At 35.8% G+C, this 14,177-nt stretch overlaps 1 protein-coding gene and 1 non-coding gene across 2 annotated transcripts in view; both read right to left on the bottom strand.

Annotated features, from left to right (window-relative positions):
* Positions 1 to 14,177, bottom strand: part of GABRB3 (gamma-aminobutyric acid type A receptor subunit beta3) — a 466,981-nt gene that overhangs the window by 337,632 nt on the left and 115,172 nt on the right. The window lies entirely within an intron of this gene.
* On the bottom strand, positions 11,944 to 12,051 carry LOC111561079. Its single transcript, XR_002743442.1, has one exon. It is a non-coding gene; the product is annotated as a U6 spliceosomal RNA (small nuclear RNA).

The raw sequence follows: 14,177 nt of genomic DNA on the forward strand, positions 1-14,177 counted from the left end.
GTCAGGTAGGATTCCCCAGGGAAGCCATCTGGTCCTGGACTCTTATTTGTTGGGAGGTTTTTGATAACTGATTCAATTTCTTCGCTGGTTGTGGGGTGTGTTCAGGTTTTCTATTTCTTCGTGTTTGAGTTTGGAAGTGTGTGGATGTTTAGGAATTTGTCCATTTCTTCCAGGTTGTCCAGTTTGTTGGCATATAATTTTTCATAGTATTTCTTGATAATTGCTTGTATTTCTGAGGGATTGGTTGTAATAATTCCATTTTAATTCATGATTTTATCTATTTGAGTCATCCCCCTTTTCTTTTTGAGAAGCCTGGCTAGAGGGTTATCAATTTTATTTATTTAAAAAAAAAACAACTCTTGGTTTCACTGATCTGCTCTACAGTTTTTTTTTAGATTCTATATTGTTTATTTCTGCTCTGATCTTTATTATTTCTCTTCTTCTGCTGGGTTTGGGTGTTTTTGCTGTTCTATTTCTATTTGCTTTAGCTGTGCTGTTAGATGTTGTATTGGGGATTTTTCTTGTTTCTTGAGATAGTCCTGGATTGCAATGTATTTTCCTCTCAAGACTGCCTTTGCTGCATCCCAGCGCATTTGGATCGTTGTATTTTAATTTTCATTTGTTTCCATACATTTTTAAATTTCTTCTATAATTGTCTGGTTGACCCATTTATTCTTTAATAGGGTGTTCTTTAACCTCCATGCTTTTGGAAGTTTTCCAGACTTTTTCCTGTGGTTGATTTCAAGCTTCATGGCATTGTGGTCTGAAAGTATGCATAGTATGATCTCAATTCGTGTATACTTATGAAGGGCTGTCTTGTGACCCAGCATGTGATCTATCTTGGAGAATGCTCCATGTGCACTCAAGAAGAAAGTATATTCTGTTGCTTTGGGATGCAGAGTTCTAAATATATCTGTCAAGTCTATCTGATCCAATGTATCATTCAGGGCCCTTGTTTCTTTATTGATCCTGTGTCTAGATGATCTCTCCATTGTTGTAAGTGGAGTATTAAAGTCCCCTGCAATTATCACATTCTTATCAATAAGGTTGCTTATGTTTGTGAGTAATTGTTTTATATATTTGGGGGCTTCCATGTTCGGTGCATAGATGTTTATAATTGTTAGCTCTTCCTGATGGATAGACCCTGTAATTATGATATAATGCTCTTCTTCATCTCTTGTTACAGCCTTTAATTTAAAGTCTAGTTTGTCTGATATAAGTATGGCTACTCCAGCTTTCTTTTGACTTCCAGTAACATGATAGATAGTTCTCCATCCCCTCACTTTCAATCTGAAGGTGTCCTCAGGTCTAAAATGAGTCTCTTGTAGACAGAAAATAGATGGGTCTTGTTTTTTTATCCATTTTGCTACCCAATGTCTTTTGGTTGGAGCATTCAGTCTATTTACATCCAGTGTTATTATAGAAAGATATGGATTTAGAGTCATTGTGATGTCTGTAGGTTTCATGCTTTGTAGTGATGTCTCTGGTACTTTGTGGTCCTTGCAACATATCACTGACAGAATTCCCCTTAGGACCTCTTGTAGGACCTCTTGTAGGGTTTAGTGGTGATGAATTCCTTCAGTTTTTGTTTTTTTTGGGAAGACCTTTATCTCTCCTTCTATTCTAAGTGACAGACTTGCTGGATGATTCTCGGCTGCATATTTTTTCTGTTCACCACATTGAAGATCTCGTGCCATTCCTTTCTGGCCTGCCAAGTTTCAGTAGATAGATCTGGCACTAGTCTTATTGGTCTCCCTTTATTTGTTAGAGCACATTTATCCCTAGCTACTTTCAGAATTTTCTCTTTATCCTTGTATTTTGCCAGTTTCACTATGATATATCATGCAGAAGATCGATTCAAGTTACATCTGAAGGGAGTTCTCTGTGCCTCTTGGATTTCAATGCATTTTTCCTCCCCAGATCAGGGAAGTTCTCAGCTATGATTTGTTGAAGTACACCTTCAGCCCCTTTCTCTCTCTCTTCCTCCTCTGGAATCCCTATTATACGCATATTGTTCCATTCGAATGCATCACTTAGTTCTCTAATTCTCCCCTGATACTCCTGGATTTTTTTATCTCTCTTTTTCTCAGATTCCTCTTTTTCCATAATTTGATCTTCTAAGTCACCTATTCTCTCCTCTGATGCTTCAGTCCGAGCTGTGGTACCCTCTATTTTATTTTGCACCTCATTTATAGCATTTTTAGCTCCTCCTGACTGTTTCTCAGTCCCCTGATCTCTGTAGGAATAGATTCTCTGCTGTCCTCTATGCTTTTTTCAAGCCTAGCGATTAATTTTATGTCTATTATTTTAAATTCACGTTCTGTTACATTGCTTAAATCGTTTTTTGATCAATTTGCTAGCTGTCGCTACTTCCTGGAGTTTCTTTTGAGGAGAATTCTTCCGTTTTGTCAGTTTGGATAGTCCCTGGAGTGGTGGGGAACTGCAGGGCTCTTCCCCTGTGCTGTCTGGAGTAACTTGTGTTGGTGGGCGTGGCCGCAGTCAGACCCAATTTCTGTTCCCAGCCCACCACTGGGGCCACATTCAGACTAGTGTGTACCTTATCTTCCCATCTCCAAGGGGCAGGGCTAACTGTGGAGTGGTGTGGGCCCAGTCTGGGCTTCTTGCACACTGCTAGGCTTGTGGTGCTGCTTCTATGGGATCTGGCATATTAGCTGGGTGGATCCGCAAGATGCACAGGGGTGGGAGGGGCAGGCTTAGCTCACTTTGCCTGGGTGGTCCCCTGGGGGAAGGGCCCTGGTGAGGGAGGCAGGTAGACCCATCAGAGGGATGTATACACAGAAGCACAGTGTTGGGTGTTTTCGTGGTGCAAGCAAATTCGGTGACAAAAACTGGTTCCCTTTGGGATTTCAGCTGGGGGATGGGTGAGAGAGATGGTGCTGGCCAGCGCCTTTGCTCCCCGCCCAGCTGAACTCTGTCTTCCAGGGCTCAACACATCTTCCTCCCATTGTCCTCTTGCCCTCTGGCACTCTGAGCAGAGCTGTTGACTTATAACATTCCAGATGTTAAGTCCCACTGGCTGTAAGAACTCATGCAGTCCAGCTCTGCCTTGCTGGGCAGGCTGCCCCTCCGACGCCCTGGCTCCCACCCACCAGTCTGTAGTGCGCACTGCCTCTCTGCCCTTCCTACCCTCTTCCTTGGGCCTCTTGTCTCTGCTTGGCTCTGGAGAGTCCATTCTGCTAGTCTTCTGGTGGTTTTCTGGGTTATTTAGGCAGGTGTGGGTGGAATCTATGTGATCAGCAGGACTCCCTGAGCCCAGCGTCCTCCTACCCTGCCATCTTGTCTCCTCTCCTCCCCTCTAAATTTCTATCAACAATATTTGTAGTTTTCAGTGTATATTGTTTTATATTGTCATGTTTAGCCTTAAGTATTTCATAGTTTTTTTATATTATTTAAACATTTAATTTAATTTAATTTAATTTAATTTAATTTAATAAATTTAAGGTTTATTTATTCATTTTGAGAGAGAGTGTGTGTGCATGCAAGCTGGCGAGGGGCAGAGAGAGAGAATCACAAGAAGGCTCAATGCAGAGCCTGACATGAGGCTCCAACTCATGGACCATGAGATCATGACCTGAGCCAAAATCAAGATTCTGATGCTTAACAAACTGAGCCACCCAGGCACTCAAAGTTTTATTTTATTTTACTTAAAATGTTTTAAACATTTTATTTTATCTTTTAAGAGATAGAGAAGGACAGAGAGTGAACAGAGGAGGGGTAGAGAGAGAGAGGTAGATACAGAATCAATCCAAAGCAGGCTCCAGGCTCTGAGCTGCTCTGAGCAGCTCTGAGCCTGCAGAGCTCTATGTGGGGCTCAAACCCATTAATGTAAGATCATGTCCTGAATGGAAGTCAGATGCTCAACCAACTGAGTCACCGAGGCACCCCCAAGTTTTATTTTATTAATCTCAATTTTAATCAGTCATTATTGTTATATAGAAACAAAATTGATTTTTTTTTCATATTGTTCATGCATCCTTCACCCTCATTAAATTCTCTTAATATGTCTAGAAGCTTTTTCAGGATCACATTATTCCAGATAAATACTCCTGTACCTGTAATGATAATTTTACTTCTTAATTTCAAATTTTGATGCCTTGTACTTTGCTTTTTAGCCTTATTGTAAGTGACTATAACCTTCAGTATAATGTTCAACAGAAGTGGTAACAGTGAATAGACTTGAATTTATACTAATTTTAGGTGGCAAACATTCATTCAGTCTCTCACAATTAAGCATGATGTGAGCTTGGTGGTTTTTTGGTAGATGTGCTTTTTCAAAAGAAGGAAATTCCCTTAGATTATTTTGTTTTGCTGAAATTTTTAGCAGAAGTGGATGTTTCTTTTGTTCAAATGCTTTTTCTCCATCTATTAAGTTGATCATATTGGGTTTCTCTTTTCATTTGTTAAAATGATGATTTAAATTGAATGATTTAGAATAGTGGTCAGCAAAGTATAGCCCAAGGTCCAGCTGTTTTTGTGAATAAAGTTTTCTTGGGGACATAGCCATGCCATCCATTTATATATTGTTTGATAGCTATGTTTATCCTATAGTGGAAGAGTTGAATAGTTGTGACAAAGACTATATACTGTAATCTAAAATATTTATTAGTTGGCCATTTACAGAAATAATTAGCTGATCTCTTATTTAGAATATTAAATCAACCTTGCATTTCTGTGATAAACTCTACTTGGTAATGATGTATTGTCCTCTTTATATGTTGCTAAATATAATCTAAAATTTAGTTTAGGACATTTGCATCTATATAAATGAGGAATTTTGGTTTATAATTTTCTTATGTTGTAATGTCTTTTTCTGGTTTTTATAGTAAAGCTGACCTTATTGATTTGACAAACATTCCCTCCTCCTCAATTTTTGAAAGATTTTGTTTATAATTTGTATCATTTCTTTTTAAAGTTATTGATTAAATTCATGAGTGAAGCTATCTGAACCTAGAGTGTTTTTGTTTGTTTATCTGTTTGTTTGTTGAAGGGGAAGATTTTTAACTACTAACTCCTTTTCTTTAATAGAGATAAGGCTATCCATATTATCTGTTTCATCCTGGTTTAGCCTTGTTAGTGTATGTCTTCTAAGGAATTTAACATGCCACATTTATTGGCATGAAGTTGTTCAATATGTTCTTACTATTCTTTAATATTTATAGACCCTGTAGTGCCAGTTTCTCCTCCTTGGTCTCTCCAGATATTGGGTTCCATCTACTCAACTCAAAATCTTCCATGTTCTACCTGGATACTTAACTTTGCCAAGGCATTGACAACTAGGACAATTATAGGCTTACCTGGTATGTTTTCTGTCTCTGAGAAATTCCTTCATTATCCAGTTTCAATGTCTTAAAAGTCATTGTTTTATACTTTTCTCTCTGATTTTCATTTGTTTCAGGTAACAGGTTAGTTAGATCCAGTCTCTAAAACTCTTTCTTGACTGGAACCAAAAGTTCCTGATTATATTATCGATCTTTAACTTTTCTTGTTTATTTTTATATGCATTTCAAATGATCTATTTCTCTATCAACATAGCTTCAGTTACATATTGAAATTTGATACCCTTTATTTATATATCATTTAGTTCATGATATTTTTAAAAATTCCATTATTATTTTTTATTCCCCTCATGCATTATTTAAAAGCACTGTCTTAATTCCCAAATGGGTAAATATTTTCTAGTCATTTGTGAGCACAGAAGAGGAGGATTGCTGATATCTAAATTTAATTTCACTGAAGTAAAAAAATACAAGAAATGTGGTTTCAATTCTAAATATATTAATTCTGTCCTTATCTCTTATTATATGGTCAATTTTAGTAAATGTTCTATGTATACGTAAAAATAATGTATATTTTGGAATTGTTACATGCAGTGTTTTATATATGTGAATGTGGTCTTTCTTTTTCAAATCTGATATATTTTTTCCTGAATTTTTTGAGTTCTGTTTCCATCAGTTTATGGTGTAGAATATGATCAACTTTAGGAAATGCTCATTCATTCTTTCAACAAAAATTGATTATATGTCTATTTGTGCCTATTTGTTCATTTTCCTCAGCAAAAGATCCCCCTAGTTTATGCTTCTATGAAAATGTCTAGCAATAGGTAACTGTACATGGGGCATGGGAGAAAAAATGGTAGGGCTGACTTTCTCATATACATAATTCAACAAGTCTTACAATTTCTGTCCCAGTTCTCATTCTTGTCTTTGTTATATCTGCTTCCTTTAATTCTGGAATATCTTCTGTATCTACCAGACATTTGGCTCCTTTCTACTGTACCCTCTCAGTACCCAGTCTAGATAGCTGCTTTTTCTGTTTTATTACTCAAAAAAATCTGTATCTATTTTATTTTATCAAATTTTTTCCCTTTGATGAATGTTTTTTGATGCCTCAGTGTTTTGGGGTAAGCTTTTTGGCTCATACAGTAAAGGGTTACTATTTTACATAACAAGAACACTGGAGTAAAGATTACTGTAGGATTGGATTGTTGACAGTTCTTGCATCTTTCCATCTGCCAACTGTGTTAAAGCAATCCCCAGGCCAGTTCTCCTCAGGACCACAAGATGGCTCTAGCAGATTCCACTGTTACTTCATGGGAAGGCCCAAACATCTCTTCTGTGCTTCATTAACTACCGCTGTATCTCTCACGGGACAATGGTGGTTGATACGGAGAAGGATAGATGTTGAGGGAGGAGAGAAAGTGTGGCTAGATCATGTAGGCTCTTTGGTGGTTGCAGTTTTATTTTAATTTATTCTAACTGAAATAGGAAGTCATAGAGAATGGTAGAAATAACATAGGGAATGGTGTGATTTCTTTTTGTTGAGCCTTAAAATATCACATCAGATTTTACATGGAGGAGAGATTGATTATGGGGTGACATATAAGAAAGATAATAGAAAAATGTGTTAAGACTAGTAATCTATAAGAGCTAAAACTAAGAGTAAATAATCTATTTGTTTAGTTTATTTATTTATTTATTTATTTATTTATTTTGAGGGAGACAGAGAAAACACGAGCAGTGTGTTTGTTTGTTTGTTTGGGTACCAAATTACTTTATTTGAAGGAATGGTACAAATGAAAGAAGTTAAGTAGATGTTTTGGTACAACTTATAGAAAAGGAAAAGGTAACCCAAACATGCATGCATTTCTTTGGTGACCAGGGAAGTCACCCTTGTGGATATGGGAAGACAGCCTAAGGCTTAGTCCTCATTATCACTGTTTCCCAAAGTGTTCTTGTCAAAGAGTTAGTCTGTCATGCCAGATTCAGGAGCCCCTCTTGTGCAGGTTGGTTACCTGGTCACCCAATTCTTTGATGGATTTCACCTGCTCATTCAGGTAATGAGTCTCAATGAAGTCACATAAATGGAGGTCACTTTTATCAGTGGCCAGTTTGTGCACCTCCAGTAGTGAAAGATTCACACTCTTTTCCAAGTGTAACATACACTCTGTTGCATTCAGCCTGTTCTCCCAATCACCACCGTCTGGTTTCGTGATGTCCTAAAGGAAGATTCTGCCACCTGGTTGGTTCTGCAGCTTCATCAGCTTCTCAGCATGTTCCCTCTCCTCATGAGATTGGTGAAGAAAATATTTGGCAAAGTTCTTCAAAGCCCCATCATCAGTGTCAAAGTAGTAAGAGATAGGAAGCATTGAGCTCCAGGTTATTCTGGCCATTGAAGCAATCTCCAGGCCTGGTGGTAGTTCTGGTGCACCTGCAAGGAGTCCTGGGTCCTATGGCTAAAAGAGAGGCTGTGGGGTCCGGGAGCGCCGTGGCACCAGTCAGAGGGGACTGTGAAGAGATGGTGAAGTGTTGGCTCTGAGGGCACCCTCCCCTCACGCCCTTGTAGGCGGGGTTTAGCACTGGTTCAGTCCAAGCACTGTTGAAGCAGGAAACCACAGTGATTCTCCGAGCAAAGAAAGAGAGAGGGATAGAGAGAATCCCAAACAGGTTCCACACTGCCAGCACAGAGCCTGATGTTGGACTTAAACATGAGAAACTCCAACATCATAACCTGAGCCAAAAGTAAGAATCCAGTCACTTAACCTACTCAGCCACCCAGGTGCCCCTTAAATAATATATTTCTATCCCCTGCATGTAAGTTAATTAAAACCAACAGCAGGTGAATTTTGCAACTTTAATTTATTCTCCAAAAAGAACATTTTTTTCTTTGTGCCTGTGAGCATTTTCTACTTCACCTTTCTTCTTATGTTTTGTTAAAATAAATATCAAAAATCATAGCAAAGTATTAAAACACACATATATGAAAGATCCAATGCTAATGCTTCAGTAAGGGCTGGCAAGTGCACAAAATTTTAAGTAGAACTTCCTCCTCTTTTTTTCATTACAGTGCTGTCTAATATGTGCTACAACTTATTGCAGAGTATGTCAAATATTACAGATGAAAGCAGAAGTGTTATAAAGTACTTTAACACTATTAGTGCTTCCTCTTCTATTTAGACATAGTAAATATTAAATAAGAACTATGAAAATTGACATAGTTTCATGTTTTTCTATCCAGATGTATGTATTCTCTCTTTTTTTATTCAAGTTTTCTCATTCAATGACATTTTGTGATTATCTTCATTAAGATCCTACAGAGTACTTACACTTACCAAAGGTATTTTGTTAATTGCTTGTCTAATGTGAAGATTATTCTCTTTATATGCTTACATTTTTCTTGATGATTTAAATAGCTATTAGAACATATATTTAGTAAGTAGCTAACCATCTTGGTAAACTATTAAAAAATAATTTATAATATTTGCTTCAGCTTGCTCAAGTTTCTATGTATACATTACAATACTTGAAAAGAATACTTTTGTCTTTTATTTCTTTTCTTGCTTTTTTGCTTTGAGAAAACATCCAAAATAATACTAATGGGGCTATCTTTAATGTGTCTACATAAAAAGGACAATTTCATATGGTTGACATTTAAATATTAACAATTTCATTAAATATGGTTAGAATAAATAATCCACTTAAAAGATAGTGATTCTCAGATTTACTAGATTTATTTTTACAATATTGAATATTCTTACTTAAAAAAAGCAATTTCAAGTATGATGTGTTGTAGTAGAAAGATTAAAAATAAAGAATGAAGAAAGATATCTCTGAAATGGTACCCCAACAGGAAAATTATATAGCTATACTTTAACAAAATAGGCTTAATAAACTTTAAGGCAAGATTATTACTTGGGATCAAATGGATACTAGAGAATGAAAAATTGTCCAATCATTAAAAAAGACTCTTGGAAATGCTTATTTGTAAAAACAAACAAACAAGCAAACAGACAAAATACCAATGAGGTTGTAGAAAATTTGAGCAGTACTATTAACAAAATTGATCCTATGGACATTAATTGGATATTTCACCCAATAAATGCAGAATACATATTCTTTGCATGACCATGTAAAATATTTACAAACGTATTATTATCTTAAAGCCTATCTCAATAAATTTCGAAAGACTGAAATACAAAACATGTTTCTTAAATAAAATGCAATTAATTTAGAAATCAATGACAAAAGACAAATACAAAATTACTATTTTCTTGGAAATTAGCTCATAGGTCACAGAAGAAATAATAGGATTTTAAAAAATTTGAAATGAAATAAAAAAAAATCCAAATATCAAACTTGTGAGTTACAGCTAAAAACTAGTAGGATAAAATTTATAGCCATAAATACTTACATTTTAAAAGAGAAAAGACTAAAAATTTACTAGCTAAATGTACATTACATGATGGTGGAGAAAGAAAATCAAATTAAAAAAAAAGTAGAAGGCAAGAATAATGAATTATTATAGAAGAGATCAAAGAAGTAGAAAACAAACATATAATAAAGGCAATTATTAGTTACTATGTACAAGCAATGGGTGATGGGTATTAAAGAGGGGACTTTCTGGGATGAGCACTGGGTGTCATACATAAGAGATGAAACACTGGGTTTTACTCCTGAAGCCAAGACTACATTGTATGTTAATTATCTTGAGTTTAAATTAAAAAAAAAAAACATAAAATAAAACCCTGATTTTAATATTCTAGAAAATTTAGTAAATATACAAGTCACTGACATATTACTGAAAACATGTTCTCTTTCTTTTAAGTAGCAAATATTGGATTAAACTAAGAAGACCTCAGTAAAAAATTTAAAAAATAAATGAAAAGGCAAAACAAACAAACAAACAAACAAAATATAATTACTAGCAAGGCCAAAGTTGATTATTTGAAAACACAAATAAGGGCACCTGGGTGGATCAGTTGGTTAAGTGTCAGACTTCAGCCCAGGTCATGATCTCATGGTTCATGAGTTTGAGCACCTCAGTGGGCTCTGTGCTGACAGCTTAGAGCCTGGAGCCTGCTTCTGATTCTGTGTTTCCCTCTCTGTCTCTGCTCCTGTCCTCCTTATGCTCTGTCTCTCTCTCTCTCTCTTTCTCAAAAATAAGAATAAACATTAAATAATTTAAAAAAAGAAAAACAAAAAATAATGACATCTCTGGTGAGATTTCAATAGGAATAAAAAGACACTGCACATAATATTTAGAAATAAAACATGAGGCATTACTACAAGTATTGCAGAAATTTAAAAAAAAATAATAAAAGGATATTATATATTTTTTTAATTCTGTGAAAATTGAGATATAATTTTATTTATTTAATTTATACTTACTTGAAAAAATAATAACCTTACCAAAACAGACCATAGAAGAAATAGAGAAATGCTGGCAACAAGAGTATGGTAACATTATAGGCTTTCTGTCTGTTTGTGCTTTTGATATTCCCAACTACATTAATGAAAACCAAACAGAGCAGTTTGGATAGCAAAGGTGAGAGGTAAGAGTGTAAAGCATATGCAACATTTTCAATCAAACTAAGTGACAAGGAATCTTTATGAAACCCAGAATAAAGGAAGACATGACCCAACACAAAAGAGCCAAAGGCTCTTTTGAGACCAGTCATTGCTCAGCAATGGCACAGAAATTTAAAGTATAGAATGACCCCAAGAACCCAAAATCACAAAAACCACCAGCACCCCACCATCAGAAAACTGTAAACTAAGCAATAACCTGATGAGTAAATCTGGGATAAACTAGCATTATTCAGAAATGTTCTCACAGGCTTTTCATTGCAAATAAGCATGAAATTTATGGGAAAATATTAAATGGGAAGCAGTACTGAAGCAGACCAAATCACTTAAGATTCCAGAAAGATTAATCATTTCCTTTCCAAAGGACAAAAGTCTACCCCAAAGAATAATTTGTGGTAACAAAACATAAAAGGATCAGGATCACAGGAAAAAGATGGTTCAGAGATTGGAAAGATGTGGGGAAGAAAGTGTATGGCATAGGCAGACCTTAAAGACTACTGCAAAAGGAAAACACAGTGATGTAGAACTCTGACTCACACAGACACAAAGATTAGAAGACTTCTGGAATCATAGTTAATCCTGAGGAACATAGAAATAGATACACAGTTATTTTTTATACTTTTAAGATACTTTTATTTTTAAGAGTGTGCCTTGAGCCATGAAGTTGAGCTACGCTTGATGATTGCTGCTTTCACACAAGGTTCTAATAGAACAAAAAGAGTTCAAATCAAAGCCAGGACTTAGGAAATGGTTATATTAACTGAATAATATGCCAACAAATAATAAAACCTACTGGAAAAAAAGTGACAAAAGGAAATACAAAACGTGAAATGTCAAAAATGTGATGAAAACTATCATACTATGAGTGCCCCCCCACCACCATGTTTGGCATCTGGCTGCCTCACTTTCACCATCTCTTTATCCAGGACATTTTCCAGTGGCCAAGGACATTTTCCAGTGGCTAGAGCTCTGCTTCTCTACTTTCGGAAATGGTAAAGTGCCTTAGAATAAAAGTTCTTCTGGAGCAATCCTCAATCAATAATGGGGATTTTAAAAAGACCTAATTCAAACACTCTTTTATGAAATTTGTGTCATCCTTGTGTCAGGACCATGCTAATCTTCTCTTTATTGATTCAATTTTCAGGGTATGTGCTGCCACCATGAGCATGCTCCAACATCCTTTAGATGGAATCATTCTGGACAGAATCTTTGCTTTAGTGTCTTGAGTTCCCCAGGGGGACTATGCCCTAGTTACCTAGAAAGAGAACTTTCTTGATAATGCACTCATTTGTCTGTCTTTCTTTCCTTGCCTCACTTCCAATCATTCCCCCCCCCCCCGTGTTTTCTCCACCTTCCAAATGAACTACTTCACCCAATCCTCTTCTCATAGTTTCCTTCTGGGAAAATCAAAACTAGAGACAAAAACTCTAGCTTAATATTTCCAAAGCATTTAACATGAAAAACACCCTAAGGGTGTTAAATACCATGATTACCACAGTAAGAGAAAGAGAAAACAAAACAACAACAACAAAAAGAGTAAAATTATCAAATACAAATAGATAAAAGATAAAAATCGCATGAGAAAAAGGTATACAGATAGAAGATATGTAGGACAGCTCAACATATATGATATGGAAGTTTTCTGATAAGAACACTAAAGCAATGAAACTAAGAAAATATTTAAAACTATAATAAAATACGTAAGTCACAGAGATGAAAAATATAGACTAGGAATATAGTCAATAATATTATAATAATGTTGTATAGTGACAGGTGGTTACTATACTAAATAGGAAATGATATTTGGAAATGATATTTTTGATAAAAGGTTAGTGTATCCAAACCATATAGACAACTTATACAACTCAACACCATAAAAGCAAATAATCCAAATTAAAAATTGCAAAAACATGAACAGACATTTCCCCCACAAAAGACATATGGATGTCCAACAGACATTTGAAAGATGATTAACATCATTCATTATCAGGGAAATTCAAATCAAAACCACAATGATATATCACTTCACACCTGTCAGAATGCCTAAAATCAACAACACAAGAAATAACAGGTGTTGGGGAGAATGTGGAGAAAAAAAGAGCCCTTTTGCTCTGTGGGTGGGAATGTAAATTGGTGCAGCCACTGTGGAAAAGAGTGTGGAGGTTCATCAAAAAGTTAAAAACAGAATCACCAGTAATTCCAATTTTGGAGATCAGTAATTCCACTGGAGATTTACCCAAATAATATAAAAACACTAATTCAAAGGGATATATGCACCCCAATGTTTATAGCATCATTATTTACAAATATCCGAACTATGGAAGCAGCCTATCTCCATCGATAGAGAGATAGATGATAGATGATAGATAGATAGATAGATAGATAGATAGATAGATAGATAGATGATAGATGATAGATCTATAGATGATAGATGATAGATAGATAGTGGAATATTACTCAGTCATAAAAATTAAATCTTGCCATTTGCAAACATGGATAGATCTAGTGGGTACAATGCTAAGTGAAATAACTCAGAGAAGAACAAATGCCATATGATTTCACTCATATGTGTAATTTAAGCAGAACAAATGACCAAAGAAAGGTAGAGACAAACCGAAAGATAGACTCTCAACTATGGAGAACAAACTGATGGTTACCAGAGTGGAAGTGGGTGGGGAGATGGGTGAAACATGTAAAGAGGTTTAAGAGTACACTTACAATGGGCACTAAGAAATGTATATAATTGTTGAATCACTATATCGTACACCTAAAACTGATATAACACTGTATGTCAACCATACTGGAATTAAAATTTATAAAAAATTAAAAATTAGGGATGCCTGGGTGGCTCAGTCGGTTAAGTGTCAGACTTCAGCTCATGTCATGATCTCACAGTTCATGAGTTCCAGCCCGTGTCAGGTTCTATGCTGACCGGTCAGAGCCTGGAGCCTGCTTCAGATTCTGGGTCTCCTTCTCTCTCTGCCCTTCCCCCACTCGTGCTCGGTCTCTCTCTCTCTCTCTCTCTCTCTCTCTCTCTCTCTCTTAAAAATATATAAACATTAAAATTTTTAAATAAAAAAATAACATTGTATCTCATTCTCCACGTATCAGGCACTTGTAAAGTATTTTCTATACTTTAATTCTTAGTGCCAATATTTCCCCTGTTACCATTGTGGCTCACATTATTGCAACCGGACTACATGCTCCTGCTTTTGCTGCATGCATTCTTTTCTCAACATAGGTCCTACTGAAAGGAAGTCAGATCATATCACTACTCTGGCTAAAACCTTTCAG

The sequence above is a fragment of the Felis catus genome, chromosome B3 (genome assembly GCF_018350175.1).
Source record: "Felis catus isolate Fca126 chromosome B3, F.catus_Fca126_mat1.0, whole genome shotgun sequence".
Classification (NCBI taxonomy): Eukaryota; Metazoa; Chordata; class Mammalia; order Carnivora; family Felidae; genus Felis; species Felis catus.